Raw genomic sequence first — 22,801 nt, forward strand, 5'->3', positions numbered from 1 at the left:
TAAATACAGTTGTGAAATGTTTATGCAAATGGATTCAATTTAAATTTCTTGCCATATAAAAATCTTTGGTAGGGCTTTTTGAGGTTTGCTTTCAGACTTGTTTTTTCTCATTGACAGAGATGAACCAATATCATTTGGTAAGGACAAGAGTTAAAAATAAGTCTTTAGGAAAAAAAATGTTTCCTCTCATACTTATTTCAGGGTCTAGACTAGTTGTAGCTATGTACTAAAATCATTTGTAAAAAAAGGTGTTTTCATTCCTCCCAGTTCTGTGGTTTATCTTTTTTATGTGATCAACTTGCTGTCAGTTTGTTTTGTGGTGGGAAAATTAATTTGAGCTGAAGTATGTCAGAATCACTTAGAAGAAAGTTTATGTCGTCCCACAGAATAAACAGAGTACTTAATTTTTTTTTACTCCTTATGTATGTTTTTGTGTTTTCTCTTTGGGAACACTGTTAGGATCTTAGAGCTCAGCTTCTCAAACTTAGTTAGTTGTTGGAATCACCTTGGAAGCTTTCAAAAATGCTGGTGCCTGGGTCCCACCCTCCAAAGATTGATTTAATTGATTTGGGATGTGGCTTAGGCCTCAGTTCCCTAGGTGATTCTCCTGTGAAGCTAAGGTTGAAAGCCTCTCTGTTCTAGAGACTTAGCCCGAACCTACTCAATTTGAATGCACAATGTTGTTTTCTTACTAGCTCCTAAAAATTTTTGTCATAGTTACAAGTCTAATATATTATGAATATTTTAAATTATGTTTTTGAGTTTACCATGGTCACTGTAAAATGAGTGTTAATGCTGCCTATATTTTTAAAGTCGTTTACCAACTTTGGCCAAAAGACCAAAAGAGTTAACAATTACCTGCCTTTAATAGCAAGCTGTTATTTTCTTCAAAATATAAAGAGTAGCAAGATAGGTAGAGAAATACTTTTTTCTTAGTTCCATAACTTATGGAACTAAGGGGAACTAATTCAAGGGGATGAACAAAATTCCATTTAGTCCATTTCCTGCTAGCATTATTTTTTTCACAAGATATTTTGTAAATCCACCATTTGCATTCTAGTTCTTTTTCTTATTCTTAAAATGAAACAGATTTTTGAAGTTACATGTGCAAACATTACTAAAATATATTAATTATTCTAATACTTAATTACTATTTACTAAAGCTGCATGTTTAATAGTTTCTTTAGGTGACTTCACATACGTTATTTCAAATTCAATACATTATGGTAGGAAGTCCAGTTAGATTTAAACTGATATTTAATGTTCTACTTGGAGTAATTGATGTCGCTTGGGGAAAGGCTAGTGGCTATCTATGTATTTCAGCATATTTGGGTATGGGAAAATTAATTAAACCAAAATTCTCGTATGACTTTGGAAAATGATGGCTATTAAAAATACATTGGAAGGTAGAAAAACTGCTCACATGCTAATCAAAGGTATGTGGCCCAAACATCTGTTATCAGCTGTAGAGTGAAAAAAAAAAGGTGTTAGGGATAATTTTAGAAGCATCTCCATGGACAGTTGGCTACTGATCAGGCCGATTCGTATCATACTTTGTATTTGGTGTATGCCTCTTTTCAGGAGTCTCTTACTTTGTTTTTAGTGCTGTGATGTTGTTCCTCTCATTTACCTTCTATAAAGTAACTGGATTTGTCTTGTATGAAATGTGTAATATTTACAAACTATTTCTTATCTCCCCTTGACCATAATTTTTCTTTATAGAGTTTTCATTGGGGGTGGGGAGTGGGGATGGTGGATTGAGAGACAAAGTGATTTATACCATTTTGCTCAAAACCATATACTTACCATATAGCCTGGTTTTATTAAATATTAACATGTTTCCACATATGTAATAAAACATTACAGATATGTCAAAACTTCTGATACTCCTCACTGGACCCATTTCCCTCCCTTCCTCTGCACAGGCAACCACAGTGTCGAGTTTTTTTTCCAAAAACATCTTCATAAACCAAATCAATCTCTTAAGTAATAAATCAGAATGAGTAGAATTGGGGAGGGAAATGTTTATGAGCAGAAACTTGATACCCCACTTAGAGGTTGTAAATAGTGATAAACCAATTCTGCATCGGGATTTTTTTCATTCTTCTGTATCTGAATGTTCAGTACTGATTGTTTAAAGACTTTCATGTTGAAAAATTGTAAAAGCTTGCAAACCTAGGCTATAAGGGGATGCAAAGGATTAATTCTACTTTGTTAAACTCTACTAAAATGTGTTGAAATGTGATTATGGCTTGTTGACAAGGAACCGTTGGATGAACAGAATTCAGTGTTTATGGGACTAGGTTTTTGGCAGGCACAATTAACGGTGCCAGCACCACTGAAACCAGCCAACTCTTTTATCTTTAGTAAATACTCTGTCAAATAAGAGATCAATCCCTTTTAATTTTAGGTAATGAATAGAATTCAGTTGGACTTTAATTTACAAGGCACAGTTAAACTAGGTTATCATTGATTAGATTATCATGGTCCTTTATGCTATTCTGTTGGTTCACATGAAAAGGACTGAAGTAATGCTGAAGAGGGTGGAACAAAGGTTGTAAATCATAAATCTTTTCAGAGTTCAAAAATATAAGTAAAATTATTTCAGAAATAATGAAAATATTTTGTATTCTAAGAAAATCAACTTTTTGGAGGACTGTTTTTTGGGGGCACTAATTTAATTATTAGTGAAAAATATAAAAAAATCCATGTACGGAGTGGAGACAGAGATTACTTATTTCAAGCTGAGGCAATAAGTAGCTTCTCTCCCCCACCCCCAACCTTCCACCCCCATCTAAGAAAAAAATAAGCTTTTCTTCACTGATAGAGTAAGGTGTTAGTGTTATATTCAGTATATTTGAAATAACAACAACAAAACAATCTTTTTCTAACTTCACTCTTCCTGCCCTCAAAATCAGTTTACCTCTGAACTCTACCTCTATCAGTGACTCCTTAATGTTTCCATATCTTTTAAGCTTGAAAACTCTAGGACTCATCCTTGACTCTTTTCCTTTATATATAGGCAATCACCAGACTTTCTAGATTCTACCGTTTTGTCTCTTCTAGGCTTACTTTAAACTTTACATTTTATAACAAGCATGAGATACTCGAAATTTCTTCTAGTTTTGAAATACTCTAATGACCTTTAACATCTAAAATTAAATGTTGGAATATAGTGTTAAAGGCTTGTTGAAGGAGTATTAATAATAAATTATGAACAAAAAGTACTGATTGGATTTATCTAACTAAAAGGATCCTAAAAATTCAGAATAAGGCATTTAGAACTTTATACTTAGTGTCAAGTCTTGATATTAATATTACATATGAATCATTGAATATTTTTATTTTTTGAATATTAATATGGTTTAAATATCTAATACTGAACTTTGCATTTGAAGAAAGAAGAGAAAACTTAATATCTATCAACCAGCATCTGAGCATGTGAGAGACCTTCCAGCTCCTGACGCTGGGAGAACCTGGTCTCCAAAGATAAAAATTTTAATTGATAACTTTTATTTCTGAAGGCTTCTCACAAAGGATTTTAAAAGTTAGTTTGAAAGATTTTCTATTATTCATTTCCTTTGAGGATCATAAATTGTGAAGAGAAACTGTATAGCTTGGTCTTAAGTAAAAACTATAAAACTAAGAAAAAATGATTTGGTAGTAGAAAAAGATGTCTGGATGAGTAGGTAGGAAGCATAAACAAAGTTTTTAGGACAGGTAGCTTTTGAAGCTTTGCGGTAGACTAGGAGGTAAATTTGGATATATAAATCAGGAAATGTTAAGTATAGAATGACATAAAAAGGTTTGACGTGATTAGAAAAAGGAAGCATTAGTAAAAATTGATATGTTTTTCTAAATGATATCTTGATATTTAGATTTTTTTTGTTTCAGTCATGGAAGGCATATTTGCTTGAAGGCTATAAAGGCTGTGGTCAGCCTTTTTCTTTAATATAGCTGTACTAGTTCCTTAATCTGCATAGAACCATGAAAAATAACATTTTTAACTCCCCAGGCTTTTTTCTTTACAATCATTAACTCAAATAGTCATGAAATAACTCTCGTGTATACAGAACATTCTGCTGTCTTTGTCTTACTATCATTATAAGCTTAGCTTCAAAATGAAGATTTAATCCTTTGGCCTGTTTCCAGTGTTCAAACTTCTAGTTTCTTTCTACAGAGTCAACACCTGTTATCTCTTATAGCCTTCTAAATTTTCCTGGGGGTTAATAATTTGTTTCCCTTTGAACACCAGCTGCAAGCACCAGGGGTCTGACTGACTTTCTGAAAGGAATAGATATTTGAAGTTCTCTTGAAAATGGAATTTGATCAAAGATTTAAGAATGGATAAGAATTTGACAGGGAAAATTCAGGCAGGGAGTATGGCATGATTAAAGATCTGAAGGCACATAAGGTATATTCAACATATGAGATATGATATGGTATGGTAAAAATGTACAACACTTTTAGGATATATTAGGAGATACCTTTGGGAAGGTAGAGAAAAGATCATGGAACTCAGTGAGTGCCAGGTCATTTAGTGATATTATCTATCATTTATTAAATGTTTACTATGTGCCCAAGTCTGTATTAGACACTTTATAATTTCATTCAATTCTTACAAACAGCAGTCCTGCGTGGCAGATGTTATCTTTGGAAGAAACTGGGGCTTAGGGAGGTTAAATAGGTTGATAAGACTTAAAAAATTAATAAGCTAGATTTGAATCCACAGCTCTTTTAAAATACACTGTCATCATAGGCCTCTCTAGCTAATTAAAGTTGCTTTGCAGTGACTTGTAGTTTTTATACAGGAAATTTTTAACAATCTTGAACTTGTTCTCATAGACTAGGTAATTACTATTATATTGGACTGAGGGAAGAATCATAATTATTAATGTGCCAAGTTTTAGAACTTCAAATATAAATTCACTATTATAAGAGTATAAACCAGTGGCCCCCAAAATAAGACCATATTTATTTTGGATAGTAAAATAACTTCTTGATATCCAAGGCTCTTTAAAAAAATAAAGAAAGTCTCTGGGCCAAATCCTCAAAGCTGTATGTTCAGGTAAACCCTCATCATTCCATCTAGGCCATAAATATTTGACAGTTTAGGTCTGGGCCAATAAGCATCTGGTTTTACTAATAATATTACTGCCTACTATTTGGCTTCTTGAATTTAGAATCTTATTCATATGCATTTGTTTTAATTTTTTTTCTAACCCATTGTTTGTATCTTAAAGGAATGCTAAACTGAAGTTTGTTGTTGTAGTAGGTGAATGTCTTCTGTTGAACCACAGCAATTTTAGTAACTGGTAGCATGTGAATTTAAGAATTTTAGAGTTGAAGAGATCTTAATAATTGTCCAGTGAAATCATCTTTTACAGATAAGGCAAATGAAACATGGAAATAGATGATATGGCTGCAGATATTTATTCATTTAAGGCTCTCAGAACTAGAACTAAGACTAGACCCCTTTTTTACCAAACAACACTACCTCTAGTGTTTATCAGAGGGTGTATTAGACTACCTTCAAAACAGTAGGAGTCTCTTAGTGGTTATGGTTTAGAAACAGGTAGTTTAATAACCTAAATAATGGTTGCATTGCCCGTGGATACCATAAATTGATTCTTTCTAGTGTTCATAAAAGACATTTGATTGGATTACCATATATGTTCTAAAAAACTGTAAAAAAGATTAGACTTGTGAGGCTTCTGATTTTTCCACGTGATTATTTTGATGGATGTACAAATTCTGAGATTTTATTGCAGATCAACAAATTAGCCTACCATAGTTTTATGGATATTGGTAAGAAGACATCAGTATCAGTATTTTTGCACCAATTTCCTGAGCTACATAAGGTGACACCTAGTGGGGCGTGTTACTAGAGAGGAGCCCCAAGTTTAGGGAGCATATTTTTTTTTTTTTGCTCCAGAGGAAGATGCTTTCTCTGTCTTTCATGGCTATTGCTTTACAACAACCCTTGAAGAGATAGTGTGGAGCAAAGAGCAATCAGTGCCTCTGCTCACAAGGTATGCAGAAATGTGAGAAACCAAGGGAGATTGTCTCCCAATAGGTATTGTATTGTTTTAGACAAAATAGGTCATGTTTATTCTCAATCTAAAGGTAATATGTTAAAAACAAACAGGGTGTCAGGAGTGTGACCTCTGTGCACTTTGTTTTTATTTCAAGAAAAAACTCCGTCATGTGCATATTATGTTCCCTTATAAGTATAGTAACATGAAAGTTAACTTGCTTAGTTTCGATGAAGGGTGTTCTAGTTAACTGGATTTTTTTTTTGTTTTTAATAAAAATTCAGATTCCTTTATCTCTCTCCTTCTTTTTACCTCAAAACATTTTTCCTCTATGTTGTTTTTATTTCAGCAAATGCTTAGAGTGAGTACCTGTCTTGGACCTGATACTATGTGAAATATTGTGTGTCCTTTATTCAGAGTTGTCCTATGCCAGTTTTATTTTTATTTAATCCTCACACCAATTCCCTTCCATTTGAGGGAAAGCGCAGGATAAGCTAACCTTAAGATGGATGTTCCTGGGAGAATGAACAGCATATACAGAGGGAAAGGGTTTGGAGAAGACAGGAGCATAGGCAGCAAAGGGCATCCCAAAAGGAGATCAATATATGTGAAGGTCCAGGAGAGAGAAAGAGTGTAGAATTATGAGTACTTCGTGATACTGGTATTAACCTATTTTTTAAACTAAAGTTCCATATTTAAACTGTTGAGATTTTTGCAAATTGTACTCTATCAAGGGAATGAAGTTCTGATTTTGTGAGTCTCCGTGATTGTGTTTATTGTATGCGAAACCTATGCAGACTTTTAAAATCTCTCTCTCTCTCTCTCTCTCTTTTTTTTTTTTGGGTGGGAAGGCAGGAGGGAGAGAAATATTTCACTATATGTCTTTTAGTGTTAGAGTGCTGCAGTATAAAAGGTATCAGATATTGAAGGAAAATGCTTATGAGTTTGCTATTTAAAGCATAGTTTTCATTCTCGTATAGTTATACCAGTAATGAAATTTTCAAAATAGCTTTATTTAACCAGACTTGTATATTTGCCTATTGATCAGAATTGTGGTTTGTTTTTCCTACCACTTGTTCCAGGCACAATGTCCATATTCTTAAGATACCCAATGGCACTTATTTTCAATCAAAATAGTAAAGATATCGCTAAATTTAAAAAAATATTTAGCTATTAGAGATTTTCATTACCTATTGGTTTCTTCCAACTAATGCTTTTACTCTGGTATTATAATTTTTAGCATATTAAAATACAGATTCAATTAACAGTTTAACTGATCCTAGTTTTTCTAAATGTATTTTGTTCAGGAGAATTCTGCTCTAAATATGTGGGTGATTTAATTATGAAACATTTCTCAAAAATGTGTACTGTTTGATTATAGGATCATAGTGAGGATTAAATGAGGCTGTATATAAAGCAGCTGATCTAAGTTCTCAAATGATAGTTGTTACTCCTCTTACCATATTATTATTTTTGAAAGCTGATTAAGTTTGTGTTGCATATATTTACATTTAAGTAGCAAACTATCTCCAAAAATGACAATAAAAATTTTTAAGTGACATTCTCTAAGCCTACACTGTCCAATACAGTACCACTAGCCACATGCAGTTATTTAAATTTAAATGAAAAATTCTGTTCCTTGGTGCTTCTAGCCACATTTCAAGTGTTCAATAGCTACATGTGGCTAGTAGCAACTGTTAATGATGTAGAAATTTTCATTGTTACGGAAAATTGTGTTGGACAGTACTATTCTAAGCTATAGTGGTTTTCAGTATTTATCCTCTAATTAGTAGAACTCTTTAGTCATGAAATTTTAAACCGAATCCCATATAAAAGGTAGTAAGATGCAGAGATGCTCTTCAGGATACCAAAGAATCACTCCTCTTAACCTTCCCATGGCCTTCAGAACTTAGGGCCTTTAGGTCCAAAGTTGGAAAATGGCCATTTACTTTTTTTTTTTTTCAAACCAGCTAATAAATGTAGAAGGAATTGCAGAAATAGAAAAATCTGTAATTAGAATAAGCACCACAGAAGACATTGAAACCATTGGGTAAGATCGTTGAGACAGGGTATGGAGAAATTTTGCTAGTTTATCCAAATGCTCAAATTTAACTCAATATTATAGATTGATCAAATATTATATGTTTCTTGATGTGATCAACCAAAAAGAATAGTACAACTTCACTCTTGTAGGTACTTCTGTCAATTTTTCAAAAAAAAAAAATGATAATTTAATGAAGAAACTATCAGACAAATTCAAATAGGAAACCTTCTACAATGCAATTAGCTTGGACCCTTAAAAAATATTGATATCACAAGAGACTAAGTAGATAGTCAGGGAAATTAAAGGAGACTAAAAGGACATGGCAATTAACTGTTGTGTGTTAGATCCTTTATCGGGTCTTGGATTGGAGGGTAAAACAGTTATAAAGGACATTATTTGAATGATTGAAGAAACAGAATGGAAAATGTTATATACTAGTACTACTACTGCTGCTGCTGTTGCTGCTACTACTAATTGATCCTCTGAGTGTGATAATTTTATTGTGACTATAAAGGAAAATACTCATGCACTTAGGTGGGTACAGGTTAACATACAGGAGTCAAGTGTCATGATGCTGCAAGTAATTTTCAAATGGTTCAACCAAAAAGTGTGTGTGTATGTGTGTGTGTGTACAAAGAGAGAAAGCAAATGTGAAAAATGGTTAGCGATTGGTAAGTCTAGGTTTCTCGACCTTTTTGTAACGTCCTTTGTCACTCCCCTCCAAGAACTAATTTTGCCTCCACTGAAACTGAATGAGCTAGATGAAGGATGTAAGGGTTTTTGATATACTTTCAACCTGCTTTTAAGTTTGAAATTTTTCAAAATAAAAAGTTGGAGTAAAAGATGTGGCTTTTTATTCAGTGTGCTTAGTAGACAATTTTAGGAAATGCCCCTTCATCTTTCCTGCTTTATGATTAGGAATGGATTTAAGTTTCTATAGCCCTTTCAAGAGAAGGTGGTGTTGAGCTGAACCTCTGATAATGAGTTCTAAGTGGTTTAACCAACTAATAGGAAGACAGGCATTTCAGGCAAGGAAACAACATAAATGATGTTTTAGTAGATTATGTGTTTAAATATTTGTTTCAGCCAGAGTTTAATTGCAGTAGATTAGGTTCATTCTTTCCTTTTATGGCAAATTGAAATACATATGAGATATATTTCCATATCAGTTCTCTCAAGAGCAATTTCCACTGACATGTGCTCTCAGTGTTTCAGCAGGTAAGAAACTACAGGTAGACACAATTAGGGATGGCCTGTTTCTGTCTTTTTAACAATATTTGTTGCAAATAATATTTGGTGAAGATTCTCAAGTGGGATTTTAAGACAAAAAGACATTTATTTGAGAATAATTTCTCCATGCACAATATGTGTTCATTGTTTATAGGCTTACTAAATTATTTAATTATGCATTCAAATAATTATAAATATCCTGTACAATATAAGGAACCAGTATGAATTTTATTCTTCTATTTAGGAAATTGATGAGAATTGACTGGTTAGTATTGGCTATGTCAAAATCCCCCAGTCTGTTTTCTTCTGCTTTCTTCTCTTGTATGTTGTAGGGCATTTTCAGGTCTCCTCTGTATCTCAGTGGAAAACAAAATAGATGAAAGAAGAAAAGAGTTTTAAGATTGGGGTAAAATATAAATTATAGTAGAAAGTCAAGATTACAGGAACAGTTACACCACATATGCTATCTTAGAGTCCTCAATCATTACCAAAGTTGAACTGATTTTTTTTTTTATTGAGTTATAATTTACTCACAGTGAAATGTATAAATCTTAAGTGTATACAGCTTGATGAATTTGAGCTGGGAATTTGGTTCTGAGAGTTTCCTTCTGTCTAAGGCCAAAAATAAAATACACTAGTTCCTTGAAGGGAGCAAAACTTTTCCTGGTACATATTTCCGAAAGAGAGTTCTTGAATGGGGCTTCATATAAGGAGTATTGAATGAAAAGCTGAGGTGTAATTTATATTGGGAGTTAAGGGTAGGGAACTAAATAAATATTTTTTCTCCAAAAATAAAACCTAGAGTATATCAAGGAATGGTTGATCTGCATGTTCTTCAAATAAATGTTCTCTCTCTACATATATAAAACACATATTTATAAATTATATATGCATGCATATATGTACTTTAAGTCTCGTTGATAAAAACTGAGCAAAGAAAGGGCTTGAGCAGCAATTATTTTGGGTAATCAACTAGAAGATCTGTTGCTTTAAGGAATAAATATTCAAATGATAATTTACTTTTCTTAAAATTTAAGATTAAAAAAAGAAAATCTCCTTTGAGTCCAAGGCTGTTCCACAATCATAGGAAAGTAGGCGAATAGAGAATGTGTAGGTAAAGCAGGGTTTTTCTGAAGGAACAATTCTATGTCTGAGTCAGTGCTGAAAAGGAATCAGTCGAGTCCTCAAAGTTCTTTAAAACATAGCATGGCCTACATATTTTAATTGGAAGATAGTTTAAAACAGATATTCCCCGTTGGCCACTGTGGCTATAGAAAAATATCAGTAATGCTCCTATGAAAATCTGGTTTTGAGCAATGTGAACCTGCCCAAAAGGAACTGATGGTAAAAGGGACTTTTTTTCCCTTCAGATTATCTCCTTTTGATGCCTTTACTTCCAGTCAGTTTTTGTGATCTGACTTTTTGCTCTGTTCTCTTGACTTGTGATTTTTTTTAAAGGAAAATCTGTAGTTAGAAAGGATTGGTTTCTTTATAGAGTGTCACTAAGAAGATTTTGCCACCAGGAAAAATATCACCTTACTTTATGGTGCTTGGTGTGTCTCTGTTGTACATTATCCTACATTTAGGAAGATTTATATTGCTATATGGTTTTCTCTCTTTAGACTTTAAGTAACATTTTCTCCTTAATTACATACAGATCCTTGCGAATTGAATTTAAGGAATTAGGAAGTATAGTAGAACTTCTCTTCTCATTCCCAAATCTTTGGATGGTAAAAATACGTTGTATTTAACATTGAAGTTATTTACAGTTTTGTCATTTGAAATTACACATGGTAATGTGAAAAGATCTGCCACATTTTGCTCCTTATGTTAGGAAGGGGGCTATATTAACCTAAATTGGCAAGTGAGTGGGGATTCTAAATTATCAATATGTACAAAGTGAATTTTTAGGTAATGAGCAAATTTCTGAACTAGAGTCTAAATTTTTCGAATAAATTTTGTCATCTTAAAAAGCAATGGCAAGTTATTTAAAAATTTCTGACTTTTACTTAAGTTCTTTACATAGATTGTTATTTAACCTAGTAATTCAATCCTTAAACCATTTAAGGGAAAGTAATTAGTCATCTCATTTTACAGAGAAGGATACATGGCTTGCATAGGATAAATGACCCATAGTCACACATCTGGGAAATGATGGAATTAATATTTAAACCTGGACAATCTTACTCATAACCACTGTTTTTTCTTTTCAAAATGTATAAAGAGTATGTAACATGTTACCTCCCATCTCTCTCTCTTGTCTTTTTGCTTTCTAACCCCCAATTTTCTCTTGTTTTAATAATAATAATTAAATCTGGAAGAAATAGAAGTGTTGAATTAATTATCGTTGGATTAAAGCACTAACTCTACATATACTAGCTGTATGACCATGGTCAAGGTACTTGCTTTATTTGAACTCACTTTAAAAAAATTCTTGTAAGAAACTAAAAGGGAATTAATAACTCATAATTTTATTGAAAAGATTACAAAGATATGACTTTTAAAGTATTAGAACCATTGCTTAGAAGATACTGGGAGTTTAAAATTAGGCAACTACTGTTGCCTCCACATTTCTACCTGAAAAGCTAAATGCTTTATTTTTTTAAATGTCCTTGATTCTACTAAACATTAAAGGAAAAAATATACCAATTCTCTACAATCTCTTCCAGAAACCAGAAGCCAAGGGAATACTTTCTTACTCGTTCTGTGAGGCCAGCAGTATTATAATACCAAAACAAAGACATTATAAGAAAGGACATCTACAGACTAATATCTCTTATGACTATAGCTGCAAAAATCCTCGAGAAAATATTGGCAAATTGAATAAAAAAATGTATAAAAAAATTATACACCATGACCAAGTGGGATTTATTACATGTCTGTAAGCCTGGTTCAGCATTTAAAAAAATAATATAATTTATTACTGTTAACAGGCTAATATGAAAAATCATATTAATAAATTCAGGAACAGCATTTAACAAAATTTAATACCTGTATATGATAAAAACTCAGGAAACTAAGAATAAAGGAAAATTCCTCAACCTGATGAAGAACATCTACAAAAAACCTACAGCTAACATCATACTTAATAGTGAAAAAGCTGGTGCATTCCTGTTAAGGTCAGGAACAAAGGCAATGATTTCCCCTCTGACTACTCCTATTCAACATCATCCTGGAAATTCTGGCTAATGCAATAGGACAAGAAGAGGAAATAAAAGATATGCAGATTGGAAAGGAATAAATAAAACTTTGTTTACAGATAGCATGATAATCTGTATAGAAAATCCCAAAGAATCAACAAAAAACCTTCTGGAACTAATAAGTGATTTTAGAGAGGTTGCAGGATATGAGGTTAATGTACTAAAGTCTGTTGCTTTCTTATATAGTGGCAGTAAATGATTGAAATTTAAGTATAGTGCTATTTATATTAACACAAAAATATGAAATAGGTATAACTCTAACAGTTGGAATTTGAAATCAAAAAGTGAACACCGTTTACAGTTAGTACCTAAAATTTAAAATCCTTAGAATAAATATAACATTATATAAAAGATCTAAATGAGGAAAATGACAATTCTGATGAAAGAAAAATCAAAGATCTAAGAAAACATATTTTATGTTCGTGGATATGAAGACTCAATATAGTTTAGAAGTCATTTCTTCCCAACTTGATTTATAGATTTAGTGTAATCCCAATCTAAATCCTGGGAAGTTATTTTGTAGATACTGGCAAAGTGATTCTAAGATAATGTGGAGAGGTAAAAGACCCACAATAGTCAACACAGTTTGAAGGAGAAAGAGCAAAGTCAGAGGACTAACACTACTGGACTTCAAGACTTATTATAAAACTACAGTAATCAAGACATTGTGGTATCGGTAAAAGAATAAACAGAAAGATCAATGAAACAAAATAGAGTGTCCAGAAATAGACCTACATAAATATAGTCAACTGATCTTTGACCAAGGAGCTAAGGTAGTTAGGGGAAAAGGGTAGTCTTTTCAATATATGATGCCAGAACAACAGGACATCTTCATGCAAAAAGAGAATCTAGACACAGATCTTACATCTTACAAAAAAATACCTCAAATTGGACCATAGACCTGAATCTTAAAACTGTAAAACTCCTAAAAGATGACATAGAAAACCTGGATTATCATCAGTTTACTGATGACTTTTTTAGACACAATGCCAAAAGCACAATCTATGAAACAAAAAAAATTGATGTTGGACCTTGTTAAAATGAAAAACTAATGCTCTGTAAAGACACTATTAAAAGATTGGGGGAAAAAAAAAGACTGGAAGAAAATCTTTGACAAAACATATGATAAAGAACTGGTACCCAAAACTCAACAATAAGAAAACAACCTAATTAAAAAACGAGCAAAGTATTTGAACGGACACCTCACCAAAGAAGATATACAGATGACAAATAAGCATATGAGAAGATGCTTAACATCATATGTCATCAGGAAATTGCAAATTAAAACAATAATGAGGTAGATACCATTATATACCTATTAGAATGGAGAAAATGTAAAACACTGACAACAAATGCTGGGGTGAGTAAATGGAACAATAGGAACTGTCATTCATTACTAGTGGGAATGCTACATGGTATAGCCATTTTGATGGGCACCAACAGTTTTTTACAAAATTAAATATACTTTTACCATATGATCCAGCAATTGCACTCTTTGGTATTTACCCCAAAGAGTTGAAAACTTACAGTCACACAAAACCTGCACGTGGATGTTTATAATAACTTTATTCATGATTACCAAAACCTAGAAGCAACCAAGATGTTCTTCATAGGTGAAAGGATAAATTGTGATACCTCCATACAATGAAGGAGTATTCTCCAGTAAAAAGAAATAAGCTATCAAAACCACGAGAAGACATGTAGGAACCTTAACTGCATAACATCTTAATTAAACAAAATCTTCACTATACAAGCAATAGAACAAACTATGGGTACATCCAACAATGTAAATGAATCTTAAAAATATATTGTTGAATGTAAGAAAGCAAGGCTAAAGATTTTATGCAGTATGATGAAATTATACTATGTTGTTTAAGGATGGGTGCTTAGATGGTAAAACATAAAGCTAGGAAATAATTATTAAAAATCAGGATAATTTTATCTCTATCGAGAAGGGAGGAAACACTTGACAGGTTTCTGGGTTACTGGAAGAGTTCCATTTCCCATTTTGGTGGTTGGTTGTATAGATGTTCATTTTATAACTTTAAATTGTACATATAGGGTTTCTTGAAATATATTTTATTGAAGTAAAATTTACATAGCACACAATCGTACAATTCAGTGGTGTTTATGTATTAATAATGTGCAATCAACAGTTCTCTCTAGTTTCAAAGTTTTTTCATCACCCCATAAAAACACCCTATTTTCTTTAGGTGATCACTTTTCATTCCTCCCTTTCCCTCAGTCCCCTTGTAACCTTGAACCTGATTTTGTCTCTGGATTTACTCATTCAGAATATATCATATAAAAGGAATCATACAGTATGTGACCTTTTCTGTCTGACTTTTTAGCATAATGTTTTTGACATTTATCCAAATTGTCGCATATATCAGCACTTTGTTCCTTTTTATACCTGAATAACGTTCTGTTCTATGTTTATACCACAATTTGTTCATCCATTTATCCATTGAGGAATATCAGGGTTTCTGCCTTCCGGGAATTATGAATAATTCTGTTATAAATATTCTGTACACTTAGTTTTATGCACTGTAATATATGTAAGATATATGTCATAATGAAAAGAAGGAAAAAGATCTCATTGGGACCGTATATATTATCTATTGTGCTAAATATTGAGAGATACAAAGATGAATTAAGCACAGTCCTTACTCCCAAGAAATTTAAACATAATTCAGTACGTGGAATTTTATTGTGGTATTACAAAAGCAGTAAACTTAGCAGTGCACATTTAACTTATTTATTTTATTTTTATTTTATTAACACCTACAGCACTTGGTATTCCTAGGTGGTCTCCCATCCGAGTACTAACCAGGCCTGACCCTGTTTAGCTTCCAAGATCAGACAAGATTGGGCACGTTCATGATGCCATGGCCGTAGACTAGCAGTGCACATTTTAAAGAGCCTCAACATAGAGTTGAGGCTGCCCGTGGAGTAATTTAAGGTAATACAGATTGAGTCAATACTGTTATAAAATATGAAATTTCACACAGTTGATTGGTTAAGATATTAAGCTCACCTGGATTCTGTGGTCAGCTAGACACTTGTGATTACAAGTGAATTACAAGTGAAAATCTCTGGTGATTGATCTCTTCTAAGGTTGTGATTCTCTTCTACCAACTCCTAGAAAAAGATGATGGTATGGAAAACGATAGATATCTAGTTTTTTTTTTCAAGCATCCTGTAGAAGAGACTTAGGAAGTCATATACCCATTGATAAAGGTAATAAGTTCTATAGTTTTAATTTTAAGTTGAGAATATATTCTTCATTGAGAATCACTGTGACACCTCATATTGGCTCTTTGTATTATGCTGTTCAAAAATTTTTAAGGCTGTTTTATGTTAAAGTTATTCTATTTTTGTGAATTCCTAAACCGCCTTCCAAGTTTCACATGATTTTTCTAGTTCAGCCGGGATCGTTATTGTGGACAATGGAGTTTTTAAGAAACTTTTCTTACTTTTGCTTTATTTTGGAGAATTACCTACCTTCTGCTTGCTAGTCACTCTAATCTTAGGCTTTTTCACCTATTGAGTGGTCTTTTTTTGTGCCAGGCACTTCTTTGACATTTTGTGGCTCTCTTTTTTTCCTTCATCTCAGTCTGTTTGCTGGCTTATCTCAGCTTGCTTTCTTACCATTCATTAGTTCCCACTTGAAGTATGGCATTTCTCCCAGAACACTCAAATCTCCATGGGGTGGATCTTTCCCTGAGTACAGCTTCTTAGCACATTATTTTTCCATTTGTGGCTTTCCAGAATAGCTCCTTGCTGCCCTCTTCTGGCTGTGACATTAGGGTGTCATTGAGCATCTTAGTTTTTAATCCTTAGAATTCTAGCAATGTCTTAGATAGACCTGTGGTTCTCAAGCCTTGCTGCACATTAGAATCACTTTGGGAAGTTTTAAAAAACTACCAATGACTGGGCTCCATTTGGAGATTCTAATATAACTGGACTGGAGATGGGATTTGGGGGCGTTTGGGGCATTTAAAAAAAAAAATTATTAGGTGATTAAAATCTCTAGCCAGTGATTAGAATCTAACCCTTCGAATCCTGTAGGGCTTGAACTACTTAGATATAGTCCTTATGTTCTTAGATCTCATAATGGAGTTTTAATAAATAACATTAAAATAAGGAAAGTAGAACTATTTCTACCCTCTTCAGGCAAGGTGTAGGTTAGATAAGGATATGATATGAATAAGTGATAAAATATAAAGTCTTTATAATATCTACTAATTCCAGAAGAGATTTTTGGGTATGCTCTGTGTTACCATTTGCTTATTTGCTTTTAGATTCATTTCTCATTTTTCACCTTCTTTCTAGCTCAGTGGCTGAGCCCATAGGCTTCTGCCTAAATTTGGCTGTTTGGAGATACTCATACTAATGAGTATTGGGGAAGCACTCATACTAATATTATTTCTTAATTAGATTAGAAACATGATGGGAAATATATCTTTATCATGTACTTCTTGAAAAAAATTTGTTGTTAAATACCACTTATAATTGTTATCTTTTTAACAATACTTTTTGTTCATTAATTATTTTGTTACTAATAATATTGGTACTGCTTTTGTTTTTACACTTTAACCTATGGTACAAATCTCTCTTACTAAACTTAAATTTGGATTTTTTTTTTTTTAAATAATAGAATGTATTTCATCTTTTAGGGTTTTGGATTAGAACTCTATAGTATATAGGGAGTTATTTGAACAGGACCTCTACTTTTCTTTTGAAAGGAATATGATAGTAAATTTTATTGCCTTTTTTGTTAGAGCATGTTAACTGAGAATTTATCTAATTGATTCTCTTGATTTTTAAAAACCTATTAGGGACCTTGGAAATGTAATACTAAAGCAGCTAACACTTGAGACATTTGCTAGGTTTATCAGTATAATTATAGTTCTTTATTTAATCCTTGACTGAGTTTTAGGATCTTTAGTTTTTTAAGTGACATATTAATCAGTCCACTAATATATGACCATTTCATTTTATTTCTTTTGCTCTGGGATTTATTTATTCAGATATAGACTTTGCATAATATCCAAAGCATATATAAGTATTTGGTAGTTCTTGAAGTCCTGGATGTTTGTATGGTTTTCATTTAGGTTGTCTTTGGATTACCTATTTCTCCAAGTCTTTAAAACATAAGTGGTTCCTCTAATCTCCTCTAGTTTTGTGGACTGTTTAAATATCTTTAGTTCACTTAAAAAAACAAAACAATTTTATGTTGCTAGTTTTTAAAATTTAAGATGTTAAATCATATTTGGAAGTTTAATTTCAACCCTTTTAAAAATAAATGTTGTAAACTAATTCTCTCTTGTTTTCACAGAGACATGAATATGAAATCAGTACCATTCAACTGAGTAGTATAGAATACTGAGTTTTTTGCTGAAGGAGTAGCATATTTTCATCAAATTCTTCTTTGTACCAATTCAATATAAGTAATGTTGTTCCAAATATATGATTTCTTGACGTATTTGTATCCTTTAGGTAGGAACATCTATTTCTCAGTTCTTTTTGGAAAAACTACTTATTTTTTCTCCTTTTCCTCCTTATTTACCCCATGACCTCATCATTCCACTCCCTTTCATGATTATTGACTTCTCTCCTCCAATGTTTCATTCCAAAAGCAAGGCAAACACTTTCTAATTACTACCAGTACCTACATATCCTACCCCGGTTCCCTAATCCAGTCGATAGGATGTTTCTAATGTGAGAAAAGGAAAAGGACAAAAGAGACTCTTGGTATCTGAGTAACTGAAAAAAAATTTCCTGACATTGAAACTCTAAAACATTTTCCCTTAGGAAAAAAAATTAGTACGATGTCATTGTCATTTCAATTCTCAGGTGAGATGTGTTTTTATAGAATGGCCTAGGAATCTGATCTACCATTTATACTTCATTTCTTTGGTAGAATGTGTTTTAAGATCTAAACCACAAATTTATAGATGAGGTTTTAAAATATGTTTTCTTTAAAGATTAATTTGCTTGTTTTTAGGTTTTTATTAAAAATTCTGTGGTTGGGGGTGAAGAGAGATAGGCCATGTATCCTCATACCATGTCTTGTGTGCTTTTTGGGATTTGGTTTAATTTGGGATTTTTAATTCTTTGATCTTTTCTATGTAGTCGTCTTGAACTAAGATTATGAGACTTAAGATTTTTTTCACTTCTGGAAATGATACATATTTCTCTACCTCCTCTTTCTTCATTTCTCTTCCTTCTTTTTCTTTTCTGCATTCACATACCTTAGTTTGATTTCTTTTCATTCCATAGGTGCCCCGGTACTGTCTATTTTTATTTAGTGTTAATTTCCACTTATACCACTTCTAGGATATTTTTTCTTTTGTCTGACAAAATCCTTTACAGGTATACCTTGGAGATATTACATGGTCAGTTCCAGACCACCACAAAAAAGCAAGTTGTAATCTTTTTGAGGGTGGAGGGTCTTGTCTTCAATTTATAAAAAGTGCAACACGTGTGAGGCACAATAAAGTGAGGCGCAATAAAACGAGATATGTCTGTATTTTTTTCTTAAATGTAGGTCTTTATCGTGCTTTCTATTTATTGGGCTACTGGAATTTGTAGACTGGCATCTTAATACTTTTGGAAAATACATAGCCATTATCTCTTCAAATATTACCTCTGCCTCATGTTATCTTTTTATTCCTCTGAACTCTTAAAATTACATTAGAATATCTCATTATTTTCTCTATTTCATTCGTAATTTCCATTATTGTCTCTCTTCTTCTTTCTGTATAGTTCTTTTTGTTCAGTGTCTCTCTTCAGATGTAGCAAACTTGCTGTTCAGTTCATCCATTGAATTCTTAACTCTAGTTATTCTGTTTTATCATTATAGAATTTTTGATTGGTCCTTTTTCACATCTGCTTAGTTGCTTTTTAGAGTTTTCTAGTTTTCTGCCAAGTTTTTCTAGTCTTAAAAAAAAGAACTCCTTGAACATAAGATAGTTGGTTTACAATCAATGACAGACAATTCCAGTATCTGGAGTCCTGGTAGGCAGGTTTTGGTGCTTTTTTTCACCCCCTGTTGTCGGTTCGTGTTAGGTAGTCTTGTCTCCTTTGATTGTGTGTTGGGCTATATTTAAAAAAATTATTTATAGAGGTAACTGGAAGCCTTGGACATTATTACTTTCTTCCATGGAGGCTTTTCCTGTGCTTCCCCAGTTCAGCACGTGGAGGTACTAGCAATCACAATCACATTCAGTCTTGAGACTTGAGATTTTCTAGGCCACATAGGTGACTTAAAGCCAGACTGCTATAGTCTATACAAGGGCTATTTTATTTCTGATTCACTTGATTACTCTTAGGTACAGTCCTTTGGAGTCTCAGCCCAAAGCACTGACCCCTTTTCTAAAGTCCTCTTTCACATGATTTAAGTTTTTCTGAGGTTAGGTTTAGGGGCATTACATTTTAATATTTATACCAACAATTGACCAGTATCCTAAAAAGGAACTCTGGCACCTCAGCTTGCTCCTATCCAAAGGGTAGAGCTCTGATAATTGATCTTGGAAGTAACTGTGCCATGGACCTTATTCTCTTACTACTTTTAATCTCATGACTTTGATTGGTTCTGATACTTGTCCTGGAGTCGTGTTTTGTTTTGTTTTGTTTTGTCTTGCTAGTGTTTCCCTTACTTAATCTGTTTACTAGTTGCTGACAGGAACTGCTGAAAATTTGTGTAAATTTTCTCTCTCTCCCACAATCAGCACTATTTAAAGCCATGGTTCTCGACTTTGTTTCCACCTAGAATTACCTGAAGAATTAAAAAATTTATGCCTAGACCTCATTCTCAGATATACTGATTTAATTGGACCAGGATAAGGGTGGTTATTAAACTAGAACTTTGGGGTTGGGATCTGGGCATTGATATGCTTTAAAAGCTTTCCAGATGATTATTTATATTTATCCAAGATTAATAACCAGTGATTTAAAGATTATTATCATCTTTGTTGGCCACATCAAAGTTCTATGAAAATCATCTGTATATTATCTTCCTTTATTTTGACTGAACATTTGGATTGATGTTGCAAGCCAAGATTAAAAACAAAACACAAGCTCTCTGAGAGTACTGAAGATATAAGCTATAGCCCAGTCCAATCAAAATAGAAACCTAATTTTTTGCAATGTTAGCTGCATAGCATATTGATGAAGAGCATTGGTCCTGGAACTACATTGGCTCAAATCTTGGTTCCTTCCCTCTCTAGCCATTTATTTAAGGTAAGATATTTGTCACTCATTCTCTTAAATGGGGAAAATAAAATTATCTCCTTTATAGAGTAATGAATTAAATTAATTAATATATATAAAGCACTTAAGAACAGTGCCAGGAACTTAATAATCATTTGAAAATTGTTAACCATGATGATTTTGGTGGTTGTGGTAGTGATAGTCATTGATAACTAATTTACATAGTCTTCTATTATTAGACATTTGTATTATTTCTAGTTTTTCAATATTGTAAGTAATGCTATGATAAACAACCATTTACATAAATTTTTATATATCTCTATAATTCCTAGAAGTAGTTCATTAATTTTATTTGAAAAATTGGGTTAGGAGTTTAAAAGGAGCTTCTTTGAACCAACTCCTATGAGGATTATTTTATTAGTTTGGTATGGTTATTTTTAATCCAGGTTTGAGCTTTATATGGGGAAAACTATTTGGTCCTTAGAAAAATGCCATAGCAGTGTCTTTATGTAATGTAAAAGTTTTCCCTTACTTTATCTACCAATTAAAAAAATATCACTAACCTGTATTGAGGACCATGTGCCAAACACAGTTCCAAGCCTTTTGCATGTATTATTACATTAATATTTTCAACAAACCTATGAAGTGTTTATAGATGAGGAGACTGAGACCTAGCGAAGCTAAATAATTTACTCTAGATACCAGGTCAGCCAGGACCTGAAGACAGTTTGATTTCACATTTTGTGCTCTAAAATCCTAAGTATAGAGGGGTACTTCTCTTATCTGACAATTTTACTTTGCTCTACCTTACAAAAGTTCTCTCTTAAAAACCTGTTTCTAAACAAAGTTACATTAATTGTTCAGGATTAAAATTGTCTTTCAGGTTTAAAATTTTATTTCTTAATTCTATAACCAGTTACAAGTATCTACTTAGTTTCTTCTGAAACCTCAATTAGGATTTCTTTTTAAGATAAATTTTCCTCTGTGCCTTTTTTTCTGACATAAATGTTTAATTTGTTTAATGGAGACCATTTCTTTAATTCTAACTTGCTGAAGTAGCTTTACAAACAATTGTGCATGTGCATAGAGATGTATGGGTTGAGGGGAGCTTGCAGCTGCAAGTGATTCTGTCTCAGCTAATTTCACATAATTCTTCTCAATTTAAAGGTTGGAATGATTTAATGATTTTCTTTTCTAAAGGCTAGACTTTTATAATTATGTTGTATTTTAAAACATTTATTATAAACAAATAGATACTTGTATAGGTATTACCAAAATTTAGAATTATGATCCTATGAAGTAGAAGAGCTAATTTTATAAATTTATAAACATAATTTGATGAATTGTTTTTTGTTTAGTTGGCTTTTGAATTTTAGCTGTAACAATTATTTTAAACTAGTTTACTGAGAAGACAATTATATATAATCTTTTAATCAAAAGTATTTAAAGAGACAACTTTAATGTTTCATAAAAATGATTAAATCTTGTTTAGGTTATTTATTCATTCTACTCTACAAATGCACATTTTAGAATTAATAATGTAGTAATGCAAATAAACATGATTAAGATAATTTTCTGTATAAGCAATCTAACAGTACTGAGAAGAACCTGAAAGAAATATAGGTCAGTTATGAATCAAAAACTGAATGAATAAATCTGCTTAATGAAATAAAAATTAAAATATTTTAAGCCTAATTTTAGCTTTTTATTCAGTTCGTTAGTGATGGGTGATTGTCCACGTTTAAAGTTATTTTGGTTCACATATAGCTTTTGCCTATTATGTGAGGGGAAAAAGCATAAGAAAATTATACAAGTAAATTAAGGGATGATGCAAATAAATATACAAATCTAGAGGCCTTAACATGTGCACAAATACACCTTTCTTTGATGTGGTAGAATAATTTACAAGTCAAATATTTTAATGTTCGTATACCTAATAGGTGCCAATTAGCATCATTTACAAATGTCTCTTTTATGGAAAAGTCTCCTGATAGCTCCTACTGATCCTAGATCAGTTGATTGATGGAGGGGTAGATTCTTGAAATAAACTGGGCCAGTTGCTTACCCAGGAATTT

General features: G+C 32.4%; 1 protein-coding gene and 1 pseudogene across 4 annotated transcripts in view; one reads left to right on the forward strand and one right to left on the reverse strand.

The window, feature by feature from the left end:
* The window catches only part of HS2ST1 (heparan sulfate 2-O-sulfotransferase 1), a 164,283-nt gene that overhangs the window by 28,613 nt on the left and 112,869 nt on the right, over window positions 1-22,801 (forward strand). The gene's annotated exons all lie outside the window — the stretch shown is intronic.
* Window positions 15,291-15,409, reverse strand: LOC120583518 (uncharacterized; annotated as a pseudogene).

This window comes from Pteropus medius, unplaced genomic scaffold (assembly GCF_902729225.1).
Source record: "Pteropus medius unplaced genomic scaffold, Ma_sr-lr_union100, whole genome shotgun sequence".
Taxonomy (NCBI): Eukaryota; Metazoa; Chordata; class Mammalia; order Chiroptera; family Pteropodidae; genus Pteropus; species Pteropus medius.